A 24,014-nucleotide genomic window follows, 5' to 3' on the forward strand; every position below is an offset into this window, starting at 1 on the left:
ACATTTCAGTCTTTTTGAATTTATTGTGACTTTTAGCCTAACATGTGAACCATCCTGTAGGATGTTCCAGGTGGACTTGAAAAGAAAGTGTACTCTGTTGTTTAAATGGAACATTTTGTTTAGTTTCTCTGGTCTAATGAGTCATTCAAAGCCATTTGTTTCCTAGTTGATACTACGTCTGGATGATCTATCCACTGATGTATGGGGGAATTTAAAGTCCCTTCTATTAAAGTTAATTTCTCTCTCCATATCTGCTAATAATTGCTTTGTGTACTTAGGTGCTCTCATGTAGGATGTGTAGATACTTACAATTGTTTTATTATCTTTGTGGATTACCTCTTATTGTTATGTAGGGGTATTCTTAGTCTCTTGCTGCAGTTTTTGTTTTATAGTGTGTTTTGTCTGATAGAAATATTGCTACACTGGCTTTTGTTTTTTATCCAATCAGTTTCCCCAGTCTTTGGCTTGGAAAATTAGGCCATTTACTGTAAAGTAATTATATAGGGTACCTGGGTGGCTGAGTCAGTTAAGTGTCCGACTTTAGCTCAGGTCGTGATCTCACGGTTCGTGGGTTAGAGTCCTGTGCCAGGCTGTGTGCTGACAGCTCAGAGCCTTGAGCCTTTTTCAGATTCTGTGTCTCCCTCTCTCTCTGCCCCTCCCCTGCTCATGCTCTATCTCTCTCTCCCTCAAAAATAAATAACAGGCATTAAAAATAAAGTAATTATTGAAACTGATATTGCCATTTAGTTACTAGTTTTTGGATGTTTCATAGTTCTAAACTGTTACTTTCTTCTCTTCCCCTTTTCTCTTGTGGTTTGATAGCTTTCTTTAGTGTTATTCTCAGACTCCTCTTTTTTTATGTGTGTGTATCTATTACAGGTGTGTGATTGTGGTTACCATTATGTTCATGCATAGCAATGTATATTAAGTTGATGATTGCTTAAGTTTGAACCCATTCTAAAAGTGCTAAATTTTCATCCCCCACCACATTTTATGTGTAGGATATCATACTTTCTTTTATTTGTGAATCCCTTGACTGGTTTTTATGGATATATTTAACTGCTTTTTAAAATTTTAACCTCTACACTGATAATGTAAGTGATTAACCTGCTATCTTTATGATATATATGCCTTTACCTGTAATTTTTTCCCTTTCATAATTTTCTTCCACATATGGCCTTTTCTTTCCACTCAAAGAATTCCCTTTAACTTCTCTAGTAATTTTGATTTAGTTATGATTAACTCCTTTTACTTTTGTCTTGGAAACTGATTATCTCTCCTTTTATGAATGATAGCCTCACTGGGTAGAGTATTCTTGATTATAGATTTTTTTCCCCAACAATACCTTGCAAGTATCATCCCTTCAAAGTTTCTGCTGAAAAATCAGCTGATGGCCTTTTCAGCTTTCCCTTATATGATACTGTTTTCTCTTGCTACTCTTAAAATTTGTCTTTATCACTACTTTTCGTCATTTAATGATTAATCATTTTAATGATTTAAGCGTCCTGGTGTGGACCTCCTTGGGTTCAACTTGTTAGGGGTTTTCTGAAATTCCTGGATCTGGATGTCTGTTTCTTTCCACAGATCAGAGAAGTTTTCAGCTATTATTTCTTCAAATCAGTTTTTTGCCCCCTTCTCTGTCTCTTTTCCTTCTGGATTACCTGTAAACACAAATGTTATTACTCTTGATTACATGTTGAATTCCTTTAACCTATTTGCATTTTTATTCTTCTTTTTGCTGTTCACCTTTATTGCTTTCCATTACTTTGTCTTCCAGATCACTGGTCCATTCTTCTCATAGTGTAATCTGCTATTGATTCCCCCTAGTGTATTTTTTATTTTAGTTAATGTGTTCTTTGCCTCTATTTCATTTTTATATTTTCTACCTCTTTGTTGAAGGTTTCACTGAGATCCTCCACTGGTATCTCAAAACTAGTGAGTATCTGTATGACCATTTTGAATTCTTTACCAAACACATTGCTTATTTCTGTTTTATTTAGCTCTCTTAATGTGATTTTTCCCTGTTCTTTAATTTGGGACATTTTCCTCTGTCTCTTAAGTTTGTCTGTTTTTGTTTCTGTGTATTAAGGAGGTCAGTTATATCTCCTGGTCTTAAACGTATTGGCCTTGTAAAGAAGAATCCAGTGGTGCTCTGTAGTGCAATGTGCCCTGTTCACTAGAACCTGGTACTGCAGGGGTATTTGCTATATGGTTGTGTGTGCCCTACTATTGTGGATAAGCAGAGTTTGCCCTCCAACCAGTCAGCTGCATTGTCCCAGTTTTCCTGCTGTGGGCATGCCTGACAGGATTTGGTTCCTGCACTGTTGAGGGGCTTATGTGAAGCCACTGCAGACTGGTAGGTGGGTGGTGTCAGAAATCAAGGGGCGCCTGGGTGGTTCAGTCGGTTAAGCATCCAACTTCAGTTCAGGTCATGATCTCATGGTTCATGAGTTTGAATCCCGCATCGGGCTCTGGGCTGACAGCTCAGAGCCTGGAACCTGCTTCAGATTCTGTCTCTCCCTCTCTACTCTGCCCCTCCCCTGCCCACGCTCTGTCTCACTTTCCTTCAAAATAAATAAACATTAAAAAATTTAAAAAAAAATCAGGATAGCTCTCTACACTTACTTTGCTGTAGCTGTGACATTCTGAAAGGCAGAATGCTGTCCCTGAGCTGCCATCTGAGAGGCTTTCATTGTAGATGGGGCTAGCAATAAGATTAGATGTCAGCACCCAGTCTTTCTGGTGCAACTGTGTGCGCGTCTAATGGCAGGGCCTTCTCTCTGCATGACCAGCTAAGTGGCTCAGCTCCTGGTACTGTGGGCACACTGTGATGTGGGATCATCTCCCCCTCTCCCTAGGGAAGGAGTAACTTTGGACTGGCATTGGTCCATGCCAGAGCTTCTAGTAGGGTGTATAGGAATGGGAGCCACTTTGGAGAAATGGCCATGGGGGCTCCATGGGGGTCCAACAGGTTGGACGGGGCTGGACCACAGCATTAGGTGAGGGGTGGGGCACATGATGCTGTCAGGACAGGTGGAGAGTGTTAATGCTGGTTCTTGCAAATGTCCAGCTATCTAGGCTTGGGGAGGGGAAGAGAAATAGCACCTGCCAGAACTTTTGTTTTTGATGTCTCCTACTAAAGATCTCAGCCCGTCTAGCACATGTTCTGAGATGAGTAATAATTCCCCTTCAGGTATATACCCTGGGTGCTTTTCAAACTGCTGCCTCTATGTTGTATCTTGGCCAGGTTATTTATTATGCTGGCTCTTTAAGGGAAGGACTTTCTTATTGCTCTCTGGCTCTCCTGGAGCTAAGCCCACCGGTTTTTAAAGTACCAGGAGTTGAACCTGACTGATTTTAAGAGCTCATGAAATTAAGCCTCACTGGTTTTTCAAGCCAAATATTATGGGGACTTATCTTCCCAGTGTGTGTCCCCAGTGTCTGGGGTGCCCGGTATGGAATCTGATCCTCTTATTTGTTCTTAGTGTATTCCTCCCAGTTGTGGTTAGTATTGCTGGGGGTTTGTTTCCTATCCTTGTCTCTGCCCTTCCCTTTTTGGTGTGGCCTATTATCTAGGATTAACTGTAGAAGGTCTATTCTGCCAGTCTGTGGATCATTTTCAGTTAGTTGTATACATGTAGTTGTTATCTTGGTGTGTCTATGCAAGATGGACTCAGGTTCCTTTTACTCTGCCATCTTCATCAGTCCAGGAACAAAGATATTTAATACATAACTTAATATAACTTAAATTTATCAAATTAAACTAAATAGGCTATTTGTTGATATTATTCAAATTAAATTTATTATTTAATATACGTTTTGGAACTGCTTATATATTATACTTATTTTAAATAGCTTTAACCTGCAGCAATATCCTTACAAAAATTTTACTGAGGCTTTGTCATCATTTCTGTCTTGGTGTATTATTACTTATGTTCCAAACTTTTAAATGTAGAAATTTAATTTCTTTAGAGATTAAATTTTGACACCTGAGGGGGTTAGAACTTAAAATCACATTTTAAAATAATATTTATGAAAATTTTACTCTCTGATGTTTAAGGCAGAGGAAAACTTATATTTGAATTCTAACACCATCTGTTCCATGGATTTAGATAAATTACATAAATTCTACCAACCTTGTTTGTTTTATCTTTAAAATAGAAACAACTTATAGGGTCTTATGGATACAGAAGTTGACATTGTTGATTAAAGAAAGTTTTCGACACAAAGCAGGTGCTCAGTAATTTTACTGTGTTTTATTTTTTCTTAAATATTTATTTCATAAATATAGATGATCCCAGGGGACTAAGTCTACGTTTTTCTCTGTGAGAAAGCTATTGAAAAATAGTTAGATTTTGAAAACTATGAATACTTTTATTACACTTTTTTGTTTCGTTGTGTGTTTCCCTTTGACCTGCTATTTCTTGCTGAATGGTCTCTTCTGGGAGAAAAGATACTTTTCTGGTTGCTTATTATCTCAAAATATTGTTTGGTATGTTAACACATAGAGGCAAAACACCAATAAAGTTAAGAAAATAAACGGAACCAAGATCTTTGGGAGAGAACTGAACATTCAGCATAAAGACTCCCTCCACTCACAAGTTCTCACAACTTTTAAGGAAGAAGTATGGAGAAAATGTGAGGGAGCTTAATACTCTTTAATATATTATTCATGATGCCTCACAATATGCCCTCAGCACCATACACCTGGGTCATATTTAATTCCATCTTCTTCCAAATCTAATTAATCACCAAGAATTGTCAGTTATACCTCCTATACTTGTTGTGAATATATTTATGTTGATCTTATTTATCACTACTCTAGGCAGATAATTTCCTCCAGGTTGTTCTGCTCAGATTTGCAACACAGATTTTCTAACATGTCCATCTGATGATATTTGCTATTAACTGAGTATTTGGGTTACTTTCTCCCTAATCATTATGGCAAATGATTATGATATTTGCCTAATCCCCAATGTTATGATATTTAGAGGACGGGCCTTTGGGATGTAATAGGGTTTGGTGAGGATGATAAGATTAGTGCCTATAATGGCTAATTTTGTGTATCAACTCTAATGGATCTTACACGCTCAGATATTTGGCTAAATATTATTTCTGCATGTATCTGTGAGAGTGATTCTGGATGAAATTAGTATGTGAATTGGTACACTCAGTAAAGCAGTTTCCCTCCCCAGTGTGAGTGGGCATTCTCCAACCTTTTGAGGGCCTGAATAGAACAAACAGGCAGAGGAAGGTAGATTTCAGCCCTTCTTGCCTGACTACTTGAGAGGAATGTCAGTCTTTTTCTCTTGGTACTTCTGGTTCTAAGATCATCACAACTAGACTGCAATCTACATCATTGGCTCTGTTGGTTCTCAGGCCTTTGTACTTATCCTGACATCATGGCTTTCTTGGGTTTCAGGTGTGTGGATGGCATATTGTGGGATTTCTCAAACTCCATAATTATGTGAGCCAATTCCTCATAATAAAACACTTCAAATAACTGTATAAATATATTTACATATATGTTTGTGAATATGTATAATTATTGGCCCTCTTTATCTAAAGAACTCTAATATAGATATTTTGGTACTGAGAATGAATCAAGAGAAACAAAATTTTAAGAGTGAGTTTTTTAAAATTGGTTCCGAGGTTTCTGGAATTGGCTCTCTGATTAGATTTAAAAACTCTACAGACACTATTACTAGTAGTAAAGAGAGCACTGATTTTCCATGATGTGAACTGTTTATAGAGATACACAAATTAGATAGTCCTAATCTACCACTTAAAAGAAACAAAGAACTATTACAAAGGAGGCAAGAATATACAATGAGAAAGAGATAGCCTCTTAAATGGTGCTGCACTGGATAGATACATGTAAAAGAATGAATTTGGACAACTTGCTAACACCATGCATAATAATAAACTAAACGGATTAAAGACCTAAATTTTGGACCTGAAATAAAAATTCTAGACAAGAACACAGGCAGTAATTTCTCTGACATTGACTATAGCAACAGTTTTCTACATATGTCTCCTAAGGCGAGGGAAAAAAAGGAAAAATAAACTATTTACTACATAAAAATAAACATTTCCACAGCAAAGGAAATTGTAAAAAAAAAAGACAACCTACTGAATGGGAGAAGGATAGATGTGATAAGGGATTGTTACCCAAAATATATAAAGAACTTATATCACTCAACATCACACACACAAAAATAATAATCTAATTTAAAAATGGGCAAAGGACATTTTTTCAAAGAAGACCTATAGAGGACATATAAATGGTCAGCAGACACAGGAAAAGATGCTCAACATCACTCATCAGGGAAATGCAGTTGAACACAAGGAGATCTCACCTCACACCTATCAGAATAGCTAACATAAAAAAGACAAGAGGAGTGCCTGGGAGGTTCAGTCGGCTAAGCATCTGACTCTCAATTTTGGCTCAGGTCATGATCACATGATTGTGGGACTGAGCTGTTTTGGGCTCTGCAGTGAGCATTGAGCTGCTTGGAATTCTCTCTCTCCCTCTCCCTCTGCACCTCCCCCTCAAAATAAATAAATATGAAAAGAAAGACAAGAAACAAGTGTTGGTGAGGATGTGGAGAAAAAGGAACATGGATGAACTATTGGGGAGAACGTAAATTGGTGCAGCCACTCTGGAAAACAATATGGGGAGTTCTCAAAAAGTTAAAAATAGAAAAACCATGTGATCCAATGATTTCACCACTGGATATTTACCCAAATAAAATTAAAACACTAACTCAAAAAGACTTATAAACCCCTATGTTTGTTGCAGCATTATTTACAGTAGCCAAGATATGGAAGCAACCTAAGTGTCCATCAGTAGATGAATTGACAAGGATACATAAACACACACACACACACACACACACACACACACACACACAGAGGAATATTTACACAGCCATAAAAATGATGAAATCATGACATTTGAGACAATATTGATGGACCTAGAGGGTATTATGCTAAGTAAAATGTGTCAGACTAAGACCAATACCATATGAGTTCACTCATAAATGAAATCTGAAAAAAATTAGAAAGTAGAATCGGAACATTACTACAAACTGATAGTAGCCAGAGGGGAGGGAGGTGAAGGTCTGAACAAAAATAGGTAAAAGGGGAGAGGGAGATAAAGGCTTCCAGTTATGGTGTTCCAGGACTCCCAGTAAGTCATGGGAATAAAAAATAGAACATAAGGAATACAGTCAATGATATTGTAATGGTGATGTAATGAGACAGTAGCTATACTTATGTTGAACCTAGCATAATATACATACTTGTCAAATCACTAAGTTGTACATCTGAAACTAATGTGAAACTGTGTGTCAACTCTGCTCAAGAAACCAGGAGCTAGGTAATTCTGTATATTATACCTCTGCACATTTTTTGAAAGCTAGTTAGTGACTATGGTAGCTCCTAATGTCCCTGAACAATATGGTGAAAGAAAAGGATGAGCTCAGGGATTCAATGACACCAGAACTTCTATATGTGCCCTGAAACAACAGGGTTGGAATTGCTGAAAACCAAACACAGAGCCTCATGTTGAGACTGGCTACATCACAAGTGGAACTTTTAGCTTTTAAAGGTGTCTACAGTTAAAATGAGGGCAATGGTTAGGAGATCATGGGGCTCCTACAAATTGGAACGGGATGTGTGGAAAAACTCTCATAAAGATGGGTAATGGAGCCCCTAAATTCTGATAAGTTTTGTCTGTGGAAAAGGTGGGTGGAATTAGCCACCCCACCTTCAGCAGAAGTGGCCTCTCAACCCCTCCAGTGGCAGCAGAATCCATTCCCAATGAATTTGCCCTCTCCACCCATGGTGGTCTTGGCCTTTCTATCTCTTTCTGAAGAGATTAACCTTATACTGCCTGAGGAAACTAATGGTGTCCTCTGAGGCAGCTACCCTGTAAGACAATGCTGATTTTCCTCAGGATTCACCCTCACCACTCCTTTTTGCTTCTACAACCCTATAGCTAGACTCAAGTGATAGTAGGTCCCTGAAAGTGCGGTACAAAGTGTGTCCTACGAGGAGGTGTGCTATATGCTAAAAGAACTACGGTTTTCTAAATTATACTGGCAGAAATCTTGGAAAAATGGGAATGGATGAAAAGGATTTGGGATAGTGTAAAAGGAACATAATGTAGAATCAGTAAAAATTTATAGATATGGGCTTACTAAGAAGAAATTCTGGTTTTAACATTGCAGCTTTAAGGCACACTCTCATGATGTGTCCATGGTGGTGTGAGACCTGTCAGGATAAGCTTTCTAAGAGGAACAGGTTGCTGTATCTAGCCCCTCCTACAACTAAAAAAGAGGTATAATGCTTAGGGGGCCTTTTGGATTTTGAAGGCAACATGTTCATTATTTCAGTGTGTTCTCTGGCTGTTTTACTTAATGGTCCAAGAAACTGTTCGTTTTAAGTGGGGTGCCAAACAAGAAAAGGCTCTGCAATAGGCCTAGGCTGTTGTGCAAACTCACATGCGATCTAGCAGATACAATGATGCTGAAGTGTCAGTGGCAGATACAGATGCTGTTCGAAGTCTTTAGAAGGCACTTAGAGTGAATCATACTGCAGGATCTTGGGATTTTGGAGCAAAGACCAGCCCCATCTTTTGCAGATGCTCTCCTTTTAAGAAACAGTTCTTGGCTTGCTACTGGACCATGGTAGACACTGAATGCGTGACCACGGGCAACCAAGTTACCATGAGATGTGAGTTGTCCATTATGAACTGGCTATCTAGGCTGGGAGAGGAGGGTAGAAAAATATTACCTGCTAGCACTTTTGGTTTTGGAGAGGCCTTAATACAGTGCCCTTATAAAGAGAACAGAGTGCTCTCTCTCCACTGTACGAACATATAGTAAAAAGGCAGTTATCTGCAAACCAGGAAGAGGGTTATCACCAGGAATGGAATATGCTGGCCCCTTAATCTGGGGATTTTTAGCATCGAGATCTATCAGAAGTAAATTGTTGATTAAGCCACCTAGTCTCTCATATTTGATATAGTATCCCAAACTGATCAATGTTTTCTATAAAAGATATTCCTATGGCCTTTTATGGTCTATCTTGTCTATTTAGCTGTATTTTTGGTCATTCTTCCCTTTGTAACTAGTATATAGAAATTATTAGCCCCTTTGAGAGTACTAGGCTCTTTCTGGATTTTGAATCCCTATGTTGGCTATATTTATTTCACCCCTACTTAACTTTTTTTTTTTTTTTAATTTTTTTTTTTCAACGTTTTTTTATTTATTTTTGGGACAGAGAGAGACAGAGCATGAACGGGGGAGGGGCAGAGAGAGAGGGAGACACAGAATCGGAAACAGGCTCCAAGCTCCGAGCCATCAGCCCAGAGCCTGACGCGGGGCTCGAACTCACGGACCGCGAGATCGTGACCTGGCTGAAGTCGGACGCTTAACCGACTGCGCCACCCAGGCGCCCCATTTAACTTTTGCTTAAAGGCAACTGTCTCTGGAAAATCATGTAATTCTCAATGTCTTTTATTCTTACCACATGTGAGCTCAGAATTACCTATAATCCAATATATGTATCTATATTTTACTCTTCAATATTTTTGTTCTTTTTTTCCCTCCATTGAATAGTAAGCTCTCTGAGGTAAGGAACCTGTCTTGTTAAGTGATGAATACTTAATTTGTAGTGCAGCACCTAAGACTATGGACAGCTACTAAGGATAACTATTTGATAAACAAATAAATGCAAATATTATACACAATATGCACCACTGGTTAGTGGATAGTGAGGATCAGCTTAAAATGAAATATCTGTCAGGAGCCTTCAGCTGATCCTGTGATAGGATCAAAATATAAATGTGATCATTTTTCCTTTCTTCACTATATTTCCCTTATGAATCTTTGCTTTTTTTCCTTTTATGATTCCAATTTTAATATTAGACAAAAAAGAATGGTAAAAGAGAAATAAAGACATGCAGGATGGGCCTAAAGCTGAGTTTTTCTGAGATTTTAAAGAACATAAGTAACTTTAGAGTATGGGAAAAAGAAACTAAAAGTATTTTTAAAATACTGTCATAGCCTTACAATCTTAGAATAAAATCCTCAACTTCCTAGAATAAAAAGTATTTCCATATATAAATAAATTTAAATATAAAATAATACATATTGATTATAATGTATTTATTGTAAACATATAAAGCATACATATGCTACACAGAAATTTAAAAAAGTAAATCTAGGGAAGAGCAGAGGTGGTCAAACTTTGTTTATTTTAACAAATAAATTGGAGAAAAGAGAGCATAGCTGAGAGTTTGGTACATGATTGTCATATTCTTTTTGGCACATTTGTTATATTTTACAACTAAATTAAATGTTAATATAAATGTTTCTACTTCATCCAATGAACATTTATTAAAGTCTAAACATTTATTAAGGTTTTTAGTACTGGGGCTACAGCAATGAAAGAATGGGAATCCCTATGCCCTGTAGACCTTACATTCTTAGAAATCAAGTTACCTTCGAAATTATCTCACCCAGGAGCATGAGAACAGAAGAGCAAGTGACAACGTTTTAAAATAAAATTAAATATTCCTTAAGTGCTGAAAAATCTTTACCGAATGTCTACTATCTTGCAGACATTGATCTAGGTATTCAGAATCTAGGTATTCACCTAGGTGTTGGGGATATTATAATAACAATGTTTTTAATATGCCTTAGTATGTAAAATTGACTTTAAGAATGATTGGGTTTCTAGTATTAGAAAATATTTTCCTAAGTAAGATAACGTAGCAAATGATTTTCTGTGAGGGCTTTGAGCAAATATGAAGGAAGCCTGACAGTTGTGGGCTTTGGAGACATAACTACTATGTTAGAAAAAGGAATCTGTTTTAGAAGAGGTGGTTAGAAAAATTTTCAGAATTTAGGCTTACTTTTTCAACTGCACTGTGATGAGAATCTTGTTGGCAAACAATGATGAAGTCATGAGGATACTCACAACTCATCTCTTCCCATCATATCCACTTTGAGGAAGAACACTAGAATTAAAAAGCGCTCCTGTTTTCAAACCAAGTACAGGAGACTAGAGAGAAAACATTGCAGCTTCACATTTTCCCTTCCTTATGGAGGCCAATAGGGCAGGTTTCTTCTTTCTGTTCCTCCTCCTTTTTCTTCTTCTAAGATATAATTGACATTACATTATATCAGTTTCAGGTATATAACATAATGACATCTTATTGAAATCAAGTAACATCCATCACCATACATAGGTACTTGTTTTTAAAGATCTACCGGCTTAGCAACTTTCAAGTATACAGTACAATATTATTAAATATAGTCACCATAGTGTACATTGAATCCGATGGCTTATTTTATACCTGGAAGCTTGTACCTTTGAACATGTACCTTCACCAATTTCATTCAACCCCAACCCCCCACTTCTGGCAAACATGTATCTGTTCTCTGTATCTAAGATCTCAGTTTTGTTTTTAGACTCCATATATTAGTGAGATATATGGTATTTCTCTCACTGTGTGATTTCATTTAATACAAAGTCATCAAGCTCTCTCCATGTTTTTGCAAATGGCAAGATCATTTTTATTGCTAAATATATTTCATTTCATATCCATACTGAATTTTCTTTATCCATTTATCCATTGACAAATACTTAGGTTGCTTACATATCTTGGATATTATACATAATTCTGTAACAAATATGGAGTGCATATATATTTTTGAGTTAGAATTTTTGTTCATTTTGGTTAAGTATGCAGAAGTAGAATTGTTGGATAGTATGGTAGTTCTATTTTTAATTTCTTGGAGGAACCCCCATACTATTTCCCACAGTGTGTGCAATGATGTACATTCCCACCAACAGTGACTGAGGAGTCCTTTTTCTCCATGTCTTCTCCAACACTTGTTATTTCTTGATTTTTTTGACCATAGTCATTCTAGAAGATATGAGATAATATTTAACTGTATTTCTCTGGTGATTAGCAATGTTGAGCAGTTTTTTATGTACCTGTTGGCCATTTCTATGTTTTCTTTGGAAAATGTCTATTCAGATTCTGCCCATTTTTAAATAGGATTATTTACTTTTTGCTATTGAGTTATGGGAGTTCTTCTTATATTTTTAAATATTAACCCTTATCAGATGTTTGATTTGCAGTATTTTTCCCATACAGCAGGTTATCTTTTCATTTTTATTATGCACAGAAGATGTTAGTTTGATATTGTTCTACTTGTTATTTTTAGATTTGTTCCCTTTGCTTTTGATTTCAAATCCAGAATTTCTTCACAAGTTTGATGTAAATAAGTTCACTACCTATGTTTCCTTCTAGGAGTTTTATGGTGTCAACTCTTATGTTCAAGTCTTTAATCCATTTTTGATTAATTTCTTTGTGTATGGTATAAGGCAATGATCAAGTTTTATTGTTTTGCATGAGGTAGTCCCATTTTCCCACATCATTTATTAGACTGTCCTTTCCCCATTGTATGTTCCTGACTTTTTTTGTCATAAATTAATTGATGAGATATGCATGGGTTTATTTCTGTGCTCTCTTCTGTTCCATTGATTTATGGGTCTATTTTTATTCCAACACCATACTGTTTTGATGACTGTAGCTTTGTACTATAGTTTAAAATTAGACAGCATGATGCCTCAAGCTCTTTTCTTCTTTATCAAGATTGCTTCAGCTATATTTTATAGTTTCATACAAATATTAGGATTATTCTACTTCTGTGTAGAAATATCATTGGAATTTGATAGGAATTGCATTGAATCTGTAGACAGATTTGGGTAGTATGGACATTTTAACAATATTCTTCCAACACAATTACATGAAAGGTCTATCCATTTATTTGTGTCTAATTTCTTTCATAACCATAGTTTTTATGGCACGGGACTTTCACTTATTGGTTAAATTTATTTCCAGTTATTTTATTCTTTTTGATGCAGTTGTAAACAAGATTGTTTTCTTAATTTATCTTTCTTATATGATAGTTCATTAGTAATAGAAAGGCAACAGATTTTTGTATATTGATATTGTATCCTGCAACTTCACTTAATTTTAGTTCTTAATTTTTTTGTGTGCGTGGAGTCTTTAGAGTTTTCTGTATATTAATATCATGTAATATTCAAATAGTGACAGTTTTACTTCTTTCATATTTAGATGAATTTTATTTCTTGTTCTTGTCTAATTGCTTTGGCTAGGACTATCAGTACTATGTTGAATAAAAGTGTGATATCGGGCATTCTTATCCCTGATCTTAAAGGAAATGGTTTCAGCTTTTTACCATAGAGAATGATGTTAGCTGTGGGTTTTTCATATATTACCATTATTTTGTTGAGGTGTATTCCCTCTATATCCACTTTGTTGAGAGTTTTTTTTAATCATAAATAGATATTGAGTTTTTTCAAATGCCTTTTCTGTATATTTTGAGATGGTTATATGATTTTATCCTTCCTTTTCTTAATGTAGTGTATCACATTGATTGATTAGTAGATGTTCAGCCATCCTTCCATGCCTGGGGTAAATCTCATTAGATAAGTGTATGATCCGTTAAATGTATTATTGAATTTGGTCTGTTAATATTTTGCTTAGATTTTTCATCTATTTCATCACTATTATCAGCTTCCATTTTCTTGTGTCTTTGTCTGGTTTTGGTATCAGGATAACATTGGATTTATAAAATGTGGCAGCGTTCCTTTCTTTTTTGGGGGGGGCAGAAGTGTTTGAGAAGGATTGTCATTAATTATTTTTTAAATATTTGGTAGAATTTGCCAGTGAAGTCATTGGGTCCTAGACTTTTGTGGGTTTCTTTTGGGAGATTTATGATTACTGATTTGATCTCCTTACTAGTAATAAGTATGTTCCGATTTTCTATTTCTTCTGGATTCAGGTTATATGTTTCTCATAATTATCCATTTCTTCTCTAAGTTGTCAAATTTGCTGCTGTATAGTTATTCATATTAGCTTCTTATGAATCTATGTTTTTCTGTGGTGTCAGTTGTAATTTCTACCCTTTCACTTTTTCTTTATTTCTTAGTCTAGCTAATGATTTTTCAATTTTGTTTATATTTTTAAAAAGCCAGCTCTTAGTTTCATGGATATTTTCTATTGTTTTTTGTCTCTATTTTATTTATTTCCACTCTGATCTTCATTATTTCCATCCTTCTAATAAGTTTGGCTTTTGTTCTTTTTTTTCTAGTTTCTTGAAGTGTAAATTAGGTTATTTGAGTAGTTTCTTATTTCTTGAGGTAGGCAGTTTGCCCTTTGGATGACCCTCTTAGAACTACTTTTGCTGCATCCCATAAGTTTTGGTATGTTGTATTTTTATTATCATTTGTCTTAAGATATTTTTTGATTTTTCTTTTTTTTCTTGAACTCATTGGTTCTGCAGCATGTTGTTTAGTCTCTAAATATTTGTGAATTTTATAGTTTTATTCTTGTAACTTATTTCTAAATTCTTACCATTGTGGTCAGAAAGGATGCTTGATATGATTTCAATCAACTTAACTTTATTAAGATTTGTGGCCTCACATATGATCTATCCTGGAGAATATCCCATCTGTGTTTTGAATAATATATATTCTGTTGCTCTTGGATTGAATGTTCTGTATGTATCTCTTAAGTGTCTCCAGTCTAACATGTTACTTAAAGCCAATGGTTTCTTATTGTTTACTGTCTAGATAATCTATCTGTTGGTCAAAGTAGGGTATTAAAATCCCCTATTTTTTTGTGTTGCCTTCTATTTCTCCCTTTGGGTCTGTTAATACTTGCTTTATATATTTAAGTGCTTCTATGTTAGGTGCATAATATTTACAAATGTTATATCCTGTTGTTTAATGAGATTCTTTATCTCTTATTACAGTTTGACTTAATGTTTATTTTGTCTGATAGAAGTATAGCTACCCCAAGCTGCTTTTGGTTTCCAATTTCATGGAATATCTTTTTTCATCTCTTCATTCTGTGTGTGTGTCCTAAATCTGAAGTGGGTCTATTGTAGGCAGCATATAGATAGATGTTGTGTTTTATCCATTCAACCACACTATATCTTTTGAATGAAGAATGTAGTCCATTTACATTAAAATAATTATTGATAAATATGTATTGATTGCCATTTTCTTCATTTTTTTCTAGCTATTTTATAATTTCTCTGTTCCTTTCTTCTCTTACTATTTTTCTTTGTGTTTTGAATATTTTCTAGAGTGGTATGGTTAGATTGCTTTTGCTTTATTATTTGTGTATTTATTATAGGTTTACTTTCTGGATACTATGACCTTACCTAAAGCAAGTTATATTTATAACAGTCTATTTTAATTTGCTAACAACATAATTTCAAATGCATTCTAAGGCTCTACATTATTACTCCCCCTCCACCTTTTGTTTTCGATGTTACAATGTACATCTTTTTATCTTGTGCTTCCCTTAAATTCAAATTAGAGCTATTTTTTACAACTTTTGTCTTTTAACCCTCATGTTAAATTTATAAGTGATTAATCCACCACCATTTCAACATTTGATAATTCTGAATTTTATTATATACTTAAATTTACCAGTGTGATTTATATTTCCATTATTTTCCTGTAACTAATTTTCACCCCTTTATTTCAGCTTTAAAAACCCATTTAACATTTTTTTCAGGCCAGTTTAGTTGTGATGAACTCCTTTAGCCTTGCTTATCTGGGAAATCTTTACCTTTCCTTCAGTTATGAAGAATAATTTTTCCCCATAGTGTATTCTTTATTGGCAGTTTTTCTTTCAGCACGCACAATATATCATGCCTCTCCCTTCTGGCCTGCAAAGTTGCTGGTGAAAAATCTGTTAATAATATTATGGTAGTTCTTTGTATATAACAAGTTGTTTTTCTCTTGATACTTTAAAAATTCTCTCCTTGGGGTTTCTGAGTAGCTCAGTTAAGCATCTGACTTTAGCTCTGGTCATGATCTCACAGTTCCTGAGTTCAAGCCCTTCGTTGGGCTCTGTGCTGACAGCTCAGAGCCTGGAACCTGCTTCAGATTCTATGTCTCCTTCTCTCTTTGCCCTTCCCCTGCTTGCTCTCTCTCTCTCTCTCTCTCAAAAATAAACATTAAATTTTTAAAAAAATAAAAATAAATACAAATTCTCTCCTTGACTTTTGACATTTTAATTATAATGTATCTTTGTATGGGTTCTTGTGTTCATCTTTTTTGGAACTCTCTAGAATTCTTAGATCTGTATGTTCTTCCCCCAGGGAAGGGAAGTTTTCAGCCATAATTTCTTTAAATAGATTTTCTGCCTCTTTCTCTCACACTTTCCATCTGGGACTCCTATAATGTGAATGTTAATCTGTTTGATGTCCTATCATTTCCGTAAGCTAGCTTTACTCTTTTTTCTTTTCTTTTTCTTTTGCTATTTTGTTTGGGTGAATTCCACTGCCTTGTCTTTAAGTTCACTCATCCTTCCCTCTGCTTTAATGAGCCTGCTGTTGAGCTCCTAAATATTTCAGTGTTTGTGTTCTTCAGCTCTGTGATTTCTATTTGGTACTTTCGTATATTTTCTGTCTCTTTGTTGAAATTCTTAGCCCCATTTCAGTAAGATCTTTTTCTGAGGTTTTATCTTACTTTTTTTTTTGGAATTTATTCCTCTTTTTTTTCCTTGACCCTCTGTGTTACTTTCCCTGCATTAGATAAAATAGCCACCACTTCCAGATTTCACAGTGTCTTTATATAAGAGATGACCTTATTGTTTATTCCTGCCCTATTTGGGGGTGTCTCTCAAATTTTGTGATTGTCCAAGCAGCCTACTTTAATTTTTAATGCTTATTTATTTATTTTGAGGGAGGGAGGGAGGGAGAGAGAGACAGAGTGAGTGAGTGAGAGCAAGAGCAAGAGCAAGAGCAGGTCAGGGACAGAGAGGGAGGGAGAGAAAGAATCCCAAGCAGGATCTCAGCCAGTACCTATATTCAGACTGAATGGAAATCAAACTCATATAAGCATAATCCCTACTGGTCACAAGAGCCTGATGATCAATGGGTGTCCCTGGGTGACAGCCACAAAAAGTATTTTGTGCCCTTGGGATGGTAGCTGGTTAATAAATTTTTCTTCATTGGTTATAGTCTGTGAGACCTTTAAGTGTAAGCCTGACTGTCCACCAGAGCCAGGTAATCTAAAGATGTCCCCTGGGTGGCAGCTGCAAAAATCAGGGAACTTGATGAGGTGTAAACTCTTTTCTGAGAGATTCTTGTTACCAGGCATGAGGCATAGGGAAAGGGCCAGAATGGTGCCCATTGGCCTCTATCTCTGGAGAGTATATCAGTAAACACCCAGATGTGTGGCAAATTAGATGCCTCTCAGGCTGATGCTTTAAGATAATCAAATAGGCCTCTTTCACAGAAATTATGGGTACTTCTAAGTTGACTGCCTCTGTTTCAGGCCATGGTAAGTCTTTGTATGCAAGCCCCTTAAGAAGTGTTTCTCAGATCACTATGGCTTAGTGAATCTTATGGACACAAACCCTGTTGGCATTCAAATATAGAAGTTTTGGGGGATTGTCTTTCAGGTATAGGTCTTAAAATTTAGAGTGCTCGAGGTGGGTTTCAAACCCTTTACTCAGGGAGAAGCTCCAGGTTTTGAGTTCCCTCCTATATGTGGGTTTCTGTGCCAGTGTTGGAGTTTATGTCAAAATTGTGTCTCAGCTTCCCCTACCCACTTCGATATGGGTTTTTCCTTGGCTATTCAATGCGTAGGAGTTGCTCAACTAGTACTCCTACCCTGAGGAAGTTGTTGCATATGTAGCTGTAGATTTGGTGTGTCCAAGGCAGGAGGTGCATTCAAGCTCCTTCCACATCACCATCTTGAACTGAACCTTATTTTTTTAAGTGTCTATTACTCAGTGTGATTTAGTGCCTGTTGATAGAAATTATTTTTCCTTTTCTAACTTAGAAATTACACCAAATGACGTCATACATGTTGATTTTTTTGTCTTCTAGCTTGTTTAGTAAGGTGTCCATTACTCTCTAAGTATAGATGGAGGTAAAAAGTCAAATGTGCAATTTAAAATTACACTTTTTACTAAGGAAATAAATAATATTTCTGAGTAATTCCATTGCAAATTTTACTGTGATAGGCATATGTCATAATCCCCCGCTCTGTATACTTTCCTTTTGGAAGGATATAGGCTTCTTTAATAGGGAGAAAGGATACAGAATCTTTGATTGGAAACAGCACAATTTCCTATAGTGCCTACCAGGGCACTCTCTGTATGTTCCTGGCACACTTTGCAACTGGGCACTCAGTATCTTGGCTTTCTATTTCCATCATCACTAAAGTGATTTTATGCAGGGATTTCATAATGATTATCTGAACTGGCATATAATCTTGACTGCTTCCTCCCTATTCATAATGGAGCCTCTGGGACTCTAAACATCAGCTGCCAGTTCTTCAGGGAATCGTCATATTCTCTGCCTACTTCCCTCTGTTCTATTGAAGTTTCCTTTTAAAACTATTTTTTCATGAAGTTTTTGCATTCCTAATGACTTCTGCTTTGTGAATTTAGCTGCTATTAGTTTTATACAAGTTTATTCCTGTTTTACCTTCTTTGTAAAGTGTATCTTTTATCACGACACAATATTCTTCTCATTCTCTATCATACCTTTAACCTTTCACTATAGCTTGTGTATGTATGATTCCAATAAAGCCACTTCTATTGTGGAGTTTTCCAGATACCTATTTGACAACCCCTTATTTTCAACCTTTCTTATTTGTTTTAAGTCTGTCTCTAATGGCCTTCATTTAAACTGGTGCATTTGAACTCTGTCCTTTAGTAGGAGTCATAATTCTAGACACACAGAGAGTAATGGTTATAATAGCTGTCATGCTTCTTCCATCTTATTTTATGTTTACTGATTAAACTATTCTTTTCTATATTTCCTTATTTTTACGTGTTTTTATCAAGTTGCTATTAATTTTATGTTTCCCCACATATTTGGATTTTTTTTTGAGCAATAGCGTAAGCCTATGAGCAGGGGAAGGACAAAGGAAGAGGGGGAGAGAGAATCTCAATCAGGCTCCACACCTAGCACAGAAGACTGATGTGGAGCTTGATTCCATGACCATGAGATCATGGCCTCATCAGAAAACAAGAGTCAGCCACTCAGCTGACTGAGCCATCCAGGTGCCCATGGATATTCTAATTTTTATTTTATTACCTTACCTGACCCTGTATTTAGAATTACATACATATATCTACTATTGTTTGGCAAAAAATATTTCCCCATGATGGCATAGTGATTCCCCACAAGATGGTCTGTGTCACTCATCCCATTCAGTTGAGACACTTAAAAAACACTTTTATTCATACTATCTTGCCACCCCTCCATCTTCACTCTGGGGCCTTTAAATGCCCCAAGTCCTGGATGAGCTACTTAAAAATTTTAGTTCTTGATTATGATTAAAATTTTCCTACAGTTTAGCATGTTCTTTCTGTTTCAAATGTCCTTAAGTAGTTCCTCAACCATCTCCCTCAGATGCAATTATATCATTGCACATTAACCATCTTCTGTGAGATGATGACTTTTGTCAGTAGGTATAGGATTTGAGGGATACATAATATTTTTCTCAGTAGTCAGCAAATGTTATATTAGCCTCTTCAAGTATTACAAATGAGAAATTTGATTCCAGTCCTTTTAACTATGTAGATATTATTAACCTGTTATTATTAACAACAACATAAATTATTTTTATGTTCTAGGAACTTGTAGATTTTAGCTTTATCTGTAAAATTAAAAAATGCCTCGCCTAATAAGTATATTGCTTTTTCATTAATCCACCTTAGGACCTGATAGTTGTATTTGTATCCAGACACAGGTGTTCCTAAAGCTTAGATTCCCTTCCATTATTTGTTTAATCATTGCCTATCCAGTATCTGCTCTTTTTCCTTTCCTTTGAAGTGTTATTTGCACACTGAGTGTCTTAGATTGCCTTACATGTGTCATCCTTTTTTTTTCATATGTTTTATCTATTTACATTTTTTCTTTGCTTTTGGCAATACTTTTTTATATTTTCAAGCCACTAATTTGTGGTAACAACAGTGACTGTCCTCTTTTTAATTATGTGAGTATGTCATTTAAAAATGTAGGTTTCTGTCTGTTTAAACTTCAGAATGCCCTTTAATGCTCTTTTTGTTTGGTTTTGTTTTTAATCATCCTCGCCCACCTGCTTTTAATATGTGAAACTTTTGACAGATCTCCGTGGCTACTGGTCCAGCTTAGACATACTGCTATTGATCTTTGTTGAGTGAGTTGGCTCACTGGGGCTCAGGGTTGGTTCTTGCCTTACCCAGTGCAGTCGATAATGTGAAAACTTTTTCTTACATAGCCAACAGTTATAAGCAAAACTGGTAAAGAGTAGCAAAATATGTTACATCAAAATACACCACCCTGGCATACTAAAGAAATAGCTGCTGCAAGGAGGACAATCTGACCCTTTTTTGCACTGCCTCCCCTTTGTCCCTGGAAAGCAGGAGATAAGTCTTCCATGTGAAAGATACCTCCCTTGTACCAGGAAAATAGAAGACCTCTTTATCACCATAGTGAATTTAGGGCTGAGAAGGCACTAAAAAAAAAACCTGGTTACTTTTGTCCCATTTACCCTAACCATAGCCCAAACTCCTTTATCTTGTCAATTCTTTGCAAATGTTTGTCTAAAAGGTATAAAGGCTTCCTGTTCTGTTCGCTTCTTTAAGTCTCCATTCTCTTATGAAGTCTTCCTTATACATATATTCAATAAAATTTGTATGCCTTACTCCTATAAATCTGTCTGCCAGTTTAATTTTTAGAACCAGCCAGGGATCCTAAACAGTTGAGGAAAACTTTTTCCTTCCTTACACTTCTAAGGCCATGGAACATGAACTGTTCTCCTAACTATGTATCCCATCAAGTTTTCCAATTCCCTGGGGTAGGCTCACATCTTAACCTGCTCCTTCATTTCCTTATTGGTCTTCTTGCTCTGGTAGAGATTTGAGTGTGTTGTAATCTCTGCCGGCCAGAATGCTCAGATAACTGAAGGTCCTGTTATTATCAGCATTCTCTGATTTGAGGACCTCGCAAACTCACATCTGTGCTTCCTCAATCTGGTGTCCCAAAATTCATTGACACCCATGGAAGAGAAAACCATGTATCAGTCCTCTCTACCTTAACTACTACAGAACAGTCTTCTTTCCACTTATGTGCCTTTAAACCCCAGTGGTCCCTTGGTTTTGGCAAGAAAGATAGATTTGGAATTCTCAATGGTGGAACGAAAGCTGGGGTTCACAGTCATGTTTCCATAATCCTCTACCTCTTCTAGTGTAAGCTTCCATGTGCTGTAATCCTCCTTGTTCTCACCTCAAGTTTCTAGAAACAAAGATCCTCTCCCATTGTTTTATATCTAATTTAGTCTCTTTATGTAGACATTCAGATTATGTTCAAGGATACTTTGAACATTTTCTTTCAGGTTCTCTTCATTCATCCATCCAAACTTGACCTTGTGCTCTTTTCTGGTGTATTAGTTTAGGCTCTTTGTTGACCCAAGTGGATAATCCAACTCCTTATTGACTATCTCCACTATATGAATTTTCAGGAAACTTTTATTTGATAGATGCACATATGCTTTATTTTTAGTCACAGAATAGGATTGTATACACATGTGCATGCATCAAGCTTCCAATATTTTTGAAAGGTATCCTAAGTGCATATAAAATTTCCCCCAAACCTTTAAGTTTTAAATGTCACCCTGAAAAATGCAGTGTAACTGTAGTGTCTACATAAACTTCCTTACAGTATTTGTAGTTGAATCTGTAACATTTCTGGGATAATTCTTGTGCTGTCATTTGTAATGAATTCCCTCCTTAGGCCATCAGTGGATGTTCTATGTATGCACATAACAAATCGGCAAGAAACAAAATGTGCAAGTACAAACTTTGGCTTGTGAAGTGCAAGGAAATCAATTTGACCAGTTCAAATTAAATTATTTTCCCTACTGAATATAATTTTAGAGGAAAATATACCAATGCAGCTTAGTCTAATGGAATACTTTGGTGAATAATGATGTGACATTTGCAGTATCTCATTTTATTTCTAAGATAAAAGATAATGTACAAAATAAACAACTAATAATAAAATGTATTAGATACTTACTCTGCCAAGTAGTCTTAGTACTTTAGATGCATTTTATCCTTTAATAAACATAACCAAATTAGTAGTGAGTTATTATTTTCTTATTTTATGGATGAGGACATTAGAGTATATACAAATTAAGAAAGTTGTATTAAATCTGGCAAATGACAGATAAAGCCTGATTTTAAAACTGTTTTATCTGAATCTATGTCTCAATTAACTGTAGCAGTATGGAATTTTATTTATGAATACCTATGTAAAATAAGAAAACCACAGATGAAGAATTTTAAGTAAATATATCTGAAAAAATTTGAATTATTAAATATGATTCATACAATTGTAAAATACTTTAATAACCATGAAATATTTCTAAATATATGGCTGTGGCAGCTGGCATGGCATGGAAGAAAAAATGTAAATACTGGATTCTCAAGTATTAGTCTTTCCTGCATAAATGTATTTTCTCATTTAAAAAAAAATTCTCAATTTTATAAATTATAGAAAGGAACTGTTCTGAAAGAGGTTTATGTGAACTTTAATGTTAATCATTAAACAAAAATCTGTGTGCACAGTTTTATTTTTCAGTCTTCTTTACTTTCAAATTTAATATTAATAAAGCCCCCTTTAACATAGGCAAAAAATACTGGGTTATAACAGTTCAGGTAGTATATTAAAAAAAGAATGTCCTTATAAGCCAGAAAGGGCTGCTTAACATGAGGCAACAAAGATGACATACTAAATTTAAATATTTGTTTTTTTTCTTCTACACAAAAATATACAATGGTTATATAAATGAAGAATGTGTAAGTTATACATTAAGCTTAGAATCTTTTGTAATAAATTATATGGACAGAAAAATTAGAAATATTATGTTCTAAGGCTATCCATATTTTAAAATGGGGAATTGAAAAAGCTGCTCATAATTTTTTACAAAGAATAGCTTTATTTATTTCACTTTGTGTTCACTTAATGGCCTAGGTCAGTCCCAAAACTTCTTGAGTTGCATACTCCCTATTCTGTCCTGACAATTCAGTCATGGCTGAACCCTGGACCAATCCTCAACAAGACAATTATATATGTATGTGTCCTGCAAAATTTTGTCCCATTGGAATCAGTCCTGCTGCCATTACCTTGTTCAAGGCAACGATGTTTTATTTAATTGTTCATCTTGATTCACAAAATAAGATTAGAAAAGTTCAACATTTATTAATAGCTATGGTTTCATATGGTTTAAGCCCATTTTTGTATTTCAATAAAAGAAAAAAGAGGATACTTGTTTCCTCCCTTCCACCAAAAAACTTTCCCGCCTGGTTGTCACCTGAATATTTTTGTTCCCAAATTACCATTGGGAAAAATAAAGTAATCTGGAAAATAATGAGACTACACATAATGGCATTTTCAAATCTGAAAGGTGATAATCTTTTATATCCATGATTTGGATTCCAATTTGTTATCAAGTATGGCATATTTACTTCTGTTTTCATTGGTCATTTCTTGAGACAAAAGTAGAGAAATCCTAATCAATAAGGGAAAGCTACTTATTTTATTTATTCATTATTTGGCATGTATGTGTATGATTGATGTTCTTTTATTTTTAAAATGCTTTGTAAGGAATTTGGTTATTTATAATAATGAAAAGAAACCCTGTGTGTGTTATTGTTTTATAGGGGGAGAATTTCAATGTCACTCTGTCATGGGATTCTGTACTTGGCAGGTGTGCTTAAAAATTTGGCTACACAAGCCTGTTCAAAATGCTCCAAGACAGGACAGCCAGGTGGCATATGCCACATCATATACATATTGTGTTGCCCTTCAGCAGTCAACAAGGAGAACTCATCCCCTTTATTGCTCATCCTAATGACACACATCCAGAATGATCAATATACA

The 24,014-nt window shown here is 35.5% G+C and overlaps 1 long non-coding RNA gene across 4 annotated transcripts in view; it reads right to left on the minus strand.

The window, feature by feature from the left end:
* LOC132682723 (uncharacterized) overlaps positions 1 to 24,014 on the minus strand; it is a 95,688-nt gene that overhangs the window by 13,705 nt on the left and 57,969 nt on the right. For all 4 annotated transcript variants that reach the window (XR_009611835.2, XR_009611833.2, XR_009611834.2 and 1 more), the window contains one exon: positions 10,925 to 11,167. This is a non-coding gene — a long non-coding RNA (uncharacterized LOC132682723). The remainder of the gene's footprint in view (positions 1 to 10,924; positions 11,168 to 24,014) is intronic.

Source organism: Panthera onca, chromosome C2 (genome assembly GCF_046562875.1).
Source record: "Panthera onca isolate mPanOnc1 chromosome C2, mPanOnc1 haplotype 2, whole genome shotgun sequence".
In the NCBI taxonomy this organism is placed as follows: domain Eukaryota; kingdom Metazoa; phylum Chordata; class Mammalia; order Carnivora; family Felidae; genus Panthera; species Panthera onca.